Source organism: Aquila chrysaetos, chromosome 4 (genome assembly GCF_900496995.4).
Source record: "Aquila chrysaetos chrysaetos chromosome 4, bAquChr1.4, whole genome shotgun sequence".
Classification (NCBI taxonomy): Eukaryota; Metazoa; Chordata; class Aves; order Accipitriformes; family Accipitridae; genus Aquila; species Aquila chrysaetos.
In genome coordinates, this window is record NC_044007.1 from 64,204,366 (window position 1) to 64,216,513 (window position 12,148).

Sequence of the window (12,148 nt, forward strand, 5' to 3'; positions counted from 1 at the left end):
AGCCCAGCTGTTTCCAGAAGTCTGCGTGCTCTCTGTTACTAGAAGAGAAATGGAAAGCAAGTAACTGATTCTTGGAGATGGGAAAGGGCATCTCCATTGTAGGCACAAGTGACCACCAAGTGGATACAATCGATATTGCACATGAAAGGTTTTGTAAATTATAAATAGACCTTCCAGGGAGAATCTGTGCTGCTCTTCTCCATTCACATAAGGAAATCTGAATTTATAGCATTTTTCTGATGGTTTTGCTTTGTTCTTTTGGCTCAAGGGCTGTGTACTGTAGTACTCTATGTTAAAAAATCAAATTAAACATAGCCATCACGTATGATAGATCACAGCTCATTTACAAGTGAGTAAGTCCATTTCTTGATTTCTCTTCTAAAAATCCGTATCTGAAATAGAAAAAAAAAAAGAGGATTTAGCTGAAGCGTGGATGACTTTCACTACCAGTTCTGTACAACTTAATTACTTTCAGTTATTTCCTTGAAGCTGTTCTGTGCAGTTTCTTTGTGAATAATGAATGGCTGGGCATGGAGCAAACTGCAAAACGATCCATTAGTGAAATTCAATTTTCTATCACTCTTTGCAAGTCATTAGCTTTTCTTTAGGTAATGTTAGTTTGCACACATGCAATGTTGTATGACATTTGTTTAGGGAAGAGTAGAGAATTTAGTTGCTCTACTGCTTACAACAAATTGCTCATAATTATACCTAGGTTAAATACCCATTAGTGCGAGTGACTCCCCTGTGTTACTCCTGAGCAAGAAATCTGCATGTGGGATCCTGTCCAGCTGCTGTATGATGTTCCTCCTCTCACACAGAAGCGTCCTCCAGGAACCTGACTGGTTTTGCTGGCCAGACCTATTTCTGAAGGGCTCATTGCTACACGGGCATCAATAGCCAACGTAACAAACAAGGAGTGCCACGGAGCTGCCTCCTGCTGCGAGCGGAGTTGTCTGTGGTTGAGAAGCCTCAGAAGTGGATTTCCATAGCTTCTCCCACAGGCACAGTCTTTGTACCCTACGTGCAATGCACTTCCTCACACAAAAAGAACAGAGAGGTAGAGGAGAATTTGCTTCTCATCAAAGCCAAGCTGGTGTGTTCGGTTTACTTGGTAGATGGGTCTTTCAGGGGATGTAACATTCCTCTCCATCTCTTCCTATGCTATTTTTAAAATCTGGCATTGAGTCAGCTCTTCCTACTAGGCCACACTGGTTTTTGTGAGCTGCCTTTTGATGAGAAGCTAAATTGACTGAGAAATACTTTATAAGGCAGTAACGTATCTTTTGAACAAACTGAATTTGTTATAGGCTGGAGCCAATGGCCACTGCAGTTAGCGGGAGTCATCCCATGGTTTTCAGTTGGCTTTGGCAGTATCAGTATCTTTCAGCTTTAAGGACATGTGATTACAAAAATCCCCACTTAAGTGAGCTACCCAGTTGTCCCTACACTTGTGCAATGGATAATCAAAACTTTGACCTTTTTCTTAAAAGCAGAACTTCACAAAAGCTTGAAAAATGCCTTTGTGTAATGAAGCTTTTGCTCCAGAACTTCTTATAATTAAATTGGCATTACTTTCCTTATTCCTTCTTTCTTTCTGAAGTGACGAAGGATTGTCATCCTTTTCCTGCCTTCTGTTTTCTGTCATTTGTCTTCAGTACAATCCTATTTTCTTCCCTACTTACATTTTTTCAGTTCTCCTTATTCTTCAGTGATTTCTCCTTTCTATCCTTCTTAGCCCTTAATTATCTACCACCAACGGGATGTGTCAGTCATCTCTCTCCTCAGAAGACTTTGTGTGTTGTCGAAGGAGTCCCTCCTCCACATCCTTAGCAAGAGGCTGCTTCTGAAAAAGAAGAGGCCTTAGTTCTGACCCAGTATCAGTAGATTAACTTTTGATTTACACTAAGGTACATAAGAGAAGGAATACATAGAGATGCCATTATTAGACAATATTTAATATTCCTTGGTTTTGCGACTCCTTGTTTCTTGCATAAAACTAAATTGTGCTTTCAGGCCGTGCTGTACAGATGCACACACATGTGTTCTTACCAAAAGAATTCATAGCAAGTCTTCCAAAATGAAAAACAAGGATTGCATTATTCTGGATATGATCCTCAGTCCGGGAAGAGGGGAGATCCATCAAAGGATGGGGAGAGGAACCACGGTGAAACCACAACAGACACTGAAGTGCAGTCCTGCAGAGCTGCAACCCTGGAGGAAAATTCCAGCTGGGGAAACACTTAAGCTGCATTTCATTGAGGAGAGCATGCAGTGCTGGCCAAGCCTCTTTAATATTTCTCTTTCACTTTGGCAAATCAACAACTTATAAAAGACCGAAATAAAGTCTCCCAACACTCCAAAGTATATTCAAGGGGAAATTGAAAATGACATCTACTCACGCACACGGCATGTTCCATGTGCTTTCAGCGTGGATAAAGTGGGCATGGTGTTGGGATGAAACGTTGGGATGAAATTCAGGGTAGTCAATATTAAGTTGCAAAAAAGAGTAAAGGTTTTGGCATTTGGGCTCTGTGGTCATTCCAAAGAAAAGTGCTGGACTGAAGCAGTCTCCAAGGGCTGTGGTTCTCATTTGCAGTCAGACCGCATCTAGCCGGGCTATTGACCCTTTGCTTGCCTGTCTATTACACTTGCTTGTTACATGGCACTGTTCCCATTTGAACCATTGCCTTGTTATATTAATGCAGAGTATCAGGACAAGCAGGCAGAAACTCAGAGTGCTTTAGTGACTCTTAGGCAGAAGAACAGGCATTGAACAAAGGGACGTAGGTGCATTTTTTACTCCTTTTAGAGCACTGGCCCAGCTGGACTAACACTTCAGCAAACGAGGAAGCATTTGGCATGCCCATTCAATGACTTTCCAAGACACGTTGGCTCCGCAGTTTGTGAGCCAGTCCTCCAAGGTGCTGGGGACAAACAATGTACTAACAGCCTCTCCCACCGTCCTTTCATCTGTGCCTCAAAATCAGAAAAGGGAACAATACCTGCCCTCCCTGAGCCCAGGATCCCCAAAATAGAAAGACTGCCTGTTCCTGGGCAACGTTAGGGCAGTGCAATGGGGAGTATGCTGCCAAAAGCACATTGATATTTGGAAAATCTGCACATTAAATTTAGAAGAGTTTCTTTTTGTCTGGCTCTCTGCCACTCTCTCTGAGTTGAGACAGTCTCTCAGCCCTCTACACAGGTTAGCCAGTCTTCAGGTTTATTTTGGGTTCCTAACGGTGACATTTCCAACATGTCACTGCTGCATCCTGACAAGACATGGAAAACACAGATTGCAATATAGTGTACAGACTCAGCAAACTAGCAGTTATAGGGAGGGGCAAAGCCACCTTGTGTAAAGCCAGGAAAAAAGGAGTGAAGAGTTATCCAGCAGTGCAAAGCAAGACCCTTGTATTCTACTTTACGCTCTCATGGTTTGCAGATAAATCTATCGCCTAAGATGAGAGACTTCAAGATCTATGGTGTCCTGAATTGCCTTAGTTAAGAAACTAATGACTACTGAAGGCTTAGAGTAATCAAGTTTTGGTACTTTGTGAAGACACTGGAGTATCTGAAGTTGCAACAAGCTTCTGAGTGTGTTTTTTAGCAGGAAAGTTACAACCTTATTGATATAGGGGCTACCAGAGTTGCAGAAAGGTTTGATGCATCAACCACTGAGCCAGGAGACTGGGAACAAGGAGGAGGTTTGTAGGAATCACTGAGGAAGGAGAAGAAACCTGAGCATCCTGGGCATCCTGAGCATCCAGTGCACCATTGCAGGGCACAGAGCAGAGCTCCTCAAGCTTGTGCTAACCAAGCCAGAAAGTCAACAGCAGCACAGAGCCACCCTGCTGTAGTGCTGTGCTCAGGCAGGCTCATCTGTCTTCTGCACAGTGGCCTGACCCTGTGGGGTCTCATGGGGGATCAATGCAGATGTCTCTGTTCCGAGTTGGATTGGATGGAGCCGTGGGGCGATACGTTCTCTGAGAATATCAAGCCTCCACTTGCCAGGCTCTGTACAGTGAGAGGACACTGGAGGTGATGAAAGGAGCGGCCAATAAATGGTGAGGCAGAAGAAGGGAAGGAGCAGAGAGAGGGAGAAGGGTCCTTTAGTATTTATTATTACTTGGGCTGCTGAGCCACACAGGCCCCATTTCGTACTGGTGCCCCATTACGGAAGGATGGGAAGAAGGATCACAGGACCACGACTGTAGACTTAGATTCAGTTCTTGTCTCAATTGCAGCATTCCTGTGAGTCCATGCCTTTGTCCACAACAGCAAAAGCTGAGTGCGTAGTCCAGTGTAGGGACATGGTGCACTCCAGCGGGATTCTGACCAGAGGCTGGGGCATACAGGCACCCCACACTGTGCTCTCTCATGTAAACCTCAACATTTTCTACACAGGTTAAGTGTAATCTGCCCTGTACTTTGATTAATTACCTATTAAAAAAGAAAACTATTTCTTTTGTTGGAGGAAGCTTGTGAGGATCAGATTCATTAATTACTATATGGCACACATGCACACATAGATTAGGAAGGCCATAAACACACCTAAATATTCAGCACTCTACAATTAACATAGATCACATGAGCAGCCCTGCGTTTTTGGAGGCCAGAGCAAGGTTACCTCTGAAGCCGTAGTACTGACTGGAAAAGAGGGACAGTGAATGATACTTTGTTTTGGTTTAGTTTAGTGCTATTCCACTAAATGAGCTTGGGCTCTGAGGTCACCTTCTTCCTACCACTTGGTTTTGAAAAGCCAGGGGTAATAGGTGAGGCTTACGTTGCTGGAATGTCAACGGCAAGGCAATTTCCAGGTACAAGCAACTCTGTTCACCCTTAGTCAACAAAATCAAACCCAGCAGAAGTGGGTGTAATTCCATCATTGGATTTGGCCCATAAACTTTACCTCCTTCTGCTGGGTCCAACACAAATAGCGGCCTGCTCTGTTCCCAGGGAAGATTTCGTACTTGGCCAAAAATAGATGTTGTGATCAGAAGGCAGAGAGAGAAGTAAAAAGTCACTCAGAAAGCATAGTCACCTTTTCACTAGCAGAGCAAGAACCAAGCTTAGTTATTATACAGGCCTCGATCCCACAACAAGGTTCTGCATGGAAAAGTAAACTGCTTCCACATGACTTTTTTCAGAACTGTGGCCATCACGAGTGGAGCATCTGTCTAAAATAATGGGGAAAAAAGGCAAAGCCTTAATGCAAACCTCTGGAACAAATCCATAATTAAAATTGAGAGAGGAAAAATCTGACAAAGCAAAATGACCATCTTGTAAAACCCTGGGAAGAGTTTTGTCCGAAGTCTGCTAACATGAGGAGTTTTTCTTGAAGCTCCTAAATGCCAGAACGGTGTTTCACATCATCTCCTCCTTGCCTCAGACAGCTTTTAGTGCCAATGGCTGCAAAACAGAAAAGGTGAACTGATCCACTGTCACTGATCTCAGAAGACATCTAGGCAGAGACTGAAAGATAGAAAAATATGACCCAAAGGGACCTCAAGAGCTCATTTAATCCATCCCCACACTCAAGACAGGCTTAATTAAATCTATCATATACTGATGGTTTCTTTTCTAATTTGTGCTAAAGACTTTTACAATACTTCCAACATTGGAAAGTCCATAATTTCCCCAGGCAATCAGTCTACTTCAATGTGTGGTGGGTTGACCCTGGCTAGCATCTTAGCCTCCACCCAGTCGCTCAATCACTCCACTCCAGCAGGATGGGGGAGAGAATCGGAAGTGTAAAAGTGCAAAAAACCCTTGTGGGTCAAGATAAAGACAGTTTAATAAGTGATGGGAAAAAACCCACAACCCCAAACAAGTGATGCAAAGGCAATCACTCACTACCTCCACCAGCAGACTGGTGTCCAGCCAGTCTCAGAGCAACAGCTACTTTGGAAGACACCCCCCCCCCCCCCCCCCCCCCCCCCCCCCCCAGTTCTATTGCTGAGCACGATGCCATATGGTCTGGGATATCCCTTTGGTCAGTTGGGGTCAGCTGTCCCGGCTGTGTCCCCCCACAGCTTCTTGCCCACCCCCAGCCTGCTGGAGGTGGCAGAGTAAGAAACAGAGAAAGCCTTGACACTGTGCAAGCACTGGTCAGCAATAGATAAACCACTGGTGTGTTATCAACACTGTTTTGGTCACCAGTCTAAAACACAGCACTGTACGGACTGCTATGAAGGACATTAACTCCATCCCAGCCAGACGCAGTACACAATGCTTTGTAATCTTTCCTGTTAAAAAATGTTTCTGGATTCCCAGTTTCAATTTTTTTGGTGTGATGTAAACCTGGTCTTGTTCTGTTCACTTTGGAGAAATGACCCCTTTTGCTTGCTGCAACAGCTCTTTAAACATTTCAAATTAATTACCTTTAAATTTCAAAACATTTAATTTAGTCTCATGCTTTCACTTAGGATTCTCCCTTTACCCCAAGCTTTCCTTCAAGTATCAGTGCAAACAAGCAAAAAAAAACAAAACAAATTTTGACTGATATCTCTTCCAAGCCTTCTAAGACTCTTTGTTCAAGCCTGGTTGGACTGTAGAATCTTGGAATAACAGATTAATTTTGGTGGGAAAGGATTTTTTGAAATCACCCAGCCCAGCACCCTAGCCAAAGCTCTGGCCCTGCCTCCTGGATGGACCTTAGACCTATGTCTGTAGATAGGTTGTCTCTTGGTGACCCCACTGTCACAGCACTGGGTGGGCCAGGGGCTCCCTGCGGGCCCAGGCCCAGGTCCAGGAGCAGTGGGGACTCCTCAGGTGGTCCAGCATGTCCTTCCCAGCCAGAGCCTGTCCCACCACCCCTCTGGACAGGCTGAGACTGAGCCAGGACATGGGCCCAGGGGTGGACTGGGCTTGGGGGACCCATGGCTGGGCAGAGTGGGGCCATGAGGAGCTGGAGACCAGGCTGCTGGCTCTGGGGGTCTGAGATGGGGTCCTGGCCATGGGTGGGGTGGGGGGAGCCATGGAGGTGGGCAGGGGTGGGGAGAGCTGGCAGGGCTTCAGGGCACTGTTGTTTGTTTCCAGTCCTGTCCCTGTCTCTGTCCCCTGCGTGGGCTTTGGACCCATGTTGCACCTTTGCTTCCAGCCTGGTCTTTGGCTCCATCTCCTTTTGCTCCTGACAGGACTCTGGCTGAACCCTGGACCTGGCTCATCGCTTGCCACGTCTAGGGTTGTTGATGGACCCTGTCATCCAGCCCCATCTCTGCCTGCCACATTCAGACACTGTGGGACTGTGCCCCGGTGCTGGGTCACCCTTGCTGGGTCACCTCAGCCAGGACCCGCTGCTCCCCGGCAAATATCTCCATGGGTGGAAACTCCACAACCTCTTGGCCAACTTGTTCCAGTACTCAGCCACTTCCACCCTGACAATTTTTTTCCTTATATCTATCAGTATTTCTCTTGCTGCAACTTGTGATCATTGCCTGTTGTCATTTTGCTGTGTACCTCTGAGGGTGATCTGTCTCCTTCTCTATACTCTTCCTCTAGTTAATAGTACACAACCATTTGATACCACTTGGCCTTCCCATCTCCAGGCTGAACAAACCCATCTCTCTTAGCCATTTCTATACATCACATTCTCCAGCCCACCTAACCACCTTGGTGGCCTGCTGCCACCAGTCAATCCAGTTTGTCCATATCTGATTTGTTCCAGTTTGCCAACTTCTCTAATCTCTCTCTTGTATCAGGAGGAAGGCAGAAATTAATTTGGAAGAAAACCAGATGTGTCTCAGATGGCTATGTGCTTCATCCCACAGAGTCTACATGTTAATGTGCACATTGCAGAGAGGATACAAAACCCAGCAAGGGTTAGTATAAGGTGTTGATGAACATAAATCTTACAGATACATCAAGCTAGTTATGTGTATTCAATAACAGAGCCTGGTGACAACTTAATGGCTGTCAGACTCCAGAAGAGTGAAGAAAAGTACGGTTTTTTACACAGTGGTAACAAGGTATTCCCAGGGATCACAGTCCTAAAAGAAGAGGGTTAACATGTACTTTTCAAAGCTCTTTTACTTCATAAAGGTGCTCTGGGACCCTAAGCTGTTTTCATGAGGCCTATGATGCAGGTTGGTTATATGAAACACCCTACCTATCTTGTGAAGCACCTGGGAAAAACAGAGAAGCCTAACCTCAGTGAATCCCCTGGACATGCCAGCTTGACTACTGCGCACCCACATGTGCAATCTGCAGAAGTCAACACACTTTGCCTTCTCGTGCATTTGAAAGTATGAAAGGAAGGAAGACCTTGCAAAAAATGTTATGTTGAAGCTTTCAAGTCGTTACCCAGATTAGTGTATTTCAGGTAAGCAATGTTAATGGAGTCAAAATGTCCATACAGGTGAGCGTACATGGGTGTGATATAAATAGGACACACTTAAGTTTAGGAGGGGTTAAAGCAATCAGTGAGGAATTCCTTAAACGTCAGCTGCAACCTGCCTATGCTAGTGCTTTAAATTTACTGTCACCAGTCCAAAAACTATTGTGTGCAGGAAAGCAAATAAATCCAACAAAGCTGCATTGTTCTGCAAATCTGTATACATAATCTTTCCTTTCAGTCTAGCAGTCCACCTCATGTACTGTGAGCACCCAATGTTTAGAAAATTGGGCTTGTGACCCACCTAAGCAGAACCATGCAAAACAAAGAGGAGAAGGAGAAGATGGAGCAAGAAATGGCAAGATAGAATAAAGAGGCTGATGACAACTAATTTTCAGCTTTTTATGTTTTTTCATTTTTTTCCCCTCAGAAGTGCAGTAAAGGAACTGCTGTGCATTTATCTCACTCCAAGGAAAGGACAAAGAAATTGAGCAATGTGAGATTTTTAGATGCCATACACCTACATATAGGGACATGACCACCACTTGAAATTCATTTCAAAAGAAATGAGAGGGAGATTTTGTACATTTACTGTAGCATCCGTAGAAGCTTTCTGTCCCATTTCATGGTTTCGCATGGAGTTTTTCAGTGAGGACGGCCACAGCTGTTAAGGCAATGGTATCTCTGTTGGCCTCCCACAGCCCGCAGCTCTCAGTCTGCAGCCGTCCTGCAAAGCTGATTCACGCAGTTGTCCTCTCCTCAGACCAGAGCTTGGGTTTCAGGCCCCTCACCTACTCAGCTGCTATTGCTTCAGGGGCCTCTTACACTCTATAACCTCATGATTCAAAAGCAATGGCACAAGTATCTATGAAAGATTTCTTTAGAACAAAACTATTTCAAAGAGAACATATTAAAAAAAGAAATAGAGCAGCTTAGATGTTTAGATAGCTTCACCTGGACTAGAGAAGGCCAAGCATCCTTATATTTTCTTTATAAAGTACCTTGCTTTGTCACCTTCTGTCCCTAAACCATTTATGATAAATGTGTCTTTTCCTACCCTTCTCCTCTGTTCCCAAAGGGTTTTTATGCATGCAGATATTCTTTTCACCTCCAAATTACCAGCCTTGTAAAACAAAACTGCATTTCCTTAAAGACAATTTCCAAGGCCCTCAAAGCTGATAATTGGGCCTGTTTTATCTTTCAAAAAAGTTGTTGTTTTCACTTGGGTAAGCTACTGCGTGTTTTCTGTGGTTGTTCTTCACAGAATCCTTTGAGGATTTTAGATCAATAGGGGCTTGCAGAAAACTCTGATAATACAATACAAAATATTTTCACTGTATGCTTCCCTAATGTTTTTATTTTTGGAGCTTATGTCCTTGATCTGTATTTTTGGTTCGTGGGGTTTGTTTTGCATATGGGAAAAAGGTACCAAGAATTACTTCCATGTAGGAACATGGGAACGGAAAGAGGTCACCAGGAATCATCCCATGTCATGTCACTGTCCTGGTTTCAGCTGGGATAGAGTTAATTGTCTTCCTAGTAGCTGGTACACTGCTATGTTTTGAGTTGAGTATGCAAGAATGTTGATAACACTGATGTTTTCAGTTGTTGCTAAGTAGTGTTTAGTCTAAAGTCAAGGATTTTTCAGCTTCTCATGCCCAGCCAGTGAGAAAGCTGGAGGGGCACAAGAAGTTGGGATGGGACACAGCCAGGGCAGCTGACCCAAACTGGCCAAAGGGATATTCCATACCGTGTGACGTCATGCCCAGTATATAAAATGTGGGGAGTGGGGGGGGGGGGATCGCCACTCGGGGACTAGCTGGGTGTTGAGCAATTGCACTGCGCATCATTTGTACATTCCAATCCTTTCCTTATTACTGTTGTCATTTTATTAGTGTTATCATTATAATTATTAGTTTCTTCTTTTCTGTTCTATTAAACCGTTCTTATCACAACCCACAAGTTTTACTTCTTTTTCCCGATTTTCTCCCCCATCCCACTGGGTGGGGGGGCAGTGAGTGAGCGGCCATGTGGTGCTTAGTTGCCGGCTGGGGTTAAACCACAACAGTCACATAATACCTTTCATAAACGCAACAAACTGCTTTTTAGAAGCAGTTTCTTTCCCTTCTTTTAAAATCTTTTTCTTTCCTATTGCTCCCGGGCAAGGATTTTCTTAATACAAGTGTGGACAGAAACTTTGTTCCAGTTTCTAAGCTCCATTTGTCCCTGGGCGGTAGATTTGGCCATCTGCTCTTCCACCAGCACAGAGCAGTGCCCGGTGTCGTGCTGCCAGGGGCTCCCCAGGGTCTGGGGGTGCCGGGAGCGGTGGTGGATTCCCGTGGGGGTCTGTCGGGGCAGGGCCTGGCAGCCAGGACCCGTCCCACCGCCCCAGCCAGGAGCCAGGCAGCCGGGGGGGGCACCGGGGCAGCCCCGGGACAGGCTGAGGCTGGGCCACCCGTCACCAGCCTGGGAATCGGGAGCCGTAGCTCTGGTGGGGCCAAGCGCTGGCAGCCCAGCCAGAAGCAGCTCCCAGGGGCACGGATGCCCTCAGGCCCTTACAGCCGCTCTCCATAACCATTTTCCTCCCCCTTGTGCGTTAACCCCAGCCTGAAGCGTGCTTGCAAACCATGTCATTCCTCAGTCTTTTCTGTAGGTTACTTAGGCCAAATTCGGACACCCAGAGACTCTGTGTTTCTCTGACCGTCCGAGCGGCCCCCCCGCAGAGACCCGCTGTTGTCGTTTCAGCTCAGGGTCGGTGGGTGACGGGAGCGGTGCCCGGCAGTCCACGTGGGACAACACTCACCGCAGCCTCGCGCAAGGTCCCAGCACTTACCTCACTCCCCAGGCACCACCCGCCGAGTTCCCAAATTATGTCGTTCTCTCCCGCAGCAGCTCCCGGACCTCCCGTGACCAGCTAGTATGCCCCGCTCCTTCTCACCCGTTTCCAGCTCATGAGCTCCCAGTTACCGAATTTCATCTTGGTTTTGTTTCTGCGATCCTCAGAGGCATCACGCTGTTCCATTTTCCTTCTCTGTCCTGACTCCATCTCCCGGCCTCGTGCCCTCAGCAAATTTTATCACCACATTTCCTAATGTTTGTGGCACTGAGGACCACACTGCCCAACAGGTTTGACCGACTGGTGGGCCTCCTCCCTCAGTACCAGTACCATAACCAGTACCAGTAACCAGTAATGCGGGTAACAATACTTTTACTACAGCCTGGGGCCAACCACCATTTTTACACTTCTTTTAAGAGTGCCCATAAAACAAAATTAGTTACCAAATTATTATATCCACACATGGTTAACAGCTATATGTATCAGAGCTATTCAATTACTCATGAACAGAAGCAGCTTTAGCAGTTCCCATCTTTTAAGGCCTTGCTTCATTTAGGTCAGGTGCAGGGTAATAGCAAGCCTTACCTGAACTTTTACCTTTCTGCACTTGGAATGACTCTGTGCCTTTCCAACATTGTTAGGAGGTAAGGAAACCCTTCACTAGGTCATCTTCACTTTTGCATCTTACCGTTCATATTACGCTTTCCTTTTCCAATCTGTCTAAACCACAGGTAAATCTATCTAATCTATGAAAAGCACAAATGTAGGCGGGTCATAAGGACACTCCCATCTTTGGTTGGAGTAATTCAGTTGTCCAGACAGGCTCTGGCCAAGATCTCCCCAATTTCTCCCATATTATACCCCATCATATTCCCCCTTACTATCTCCCGTACTATTTCTCATAATTCTCTCGTGTTATTTATGCCCTTGCTCATCACGTTTCACCGGAGAGTGGAAAGGTCGTTAGCACTCGACCG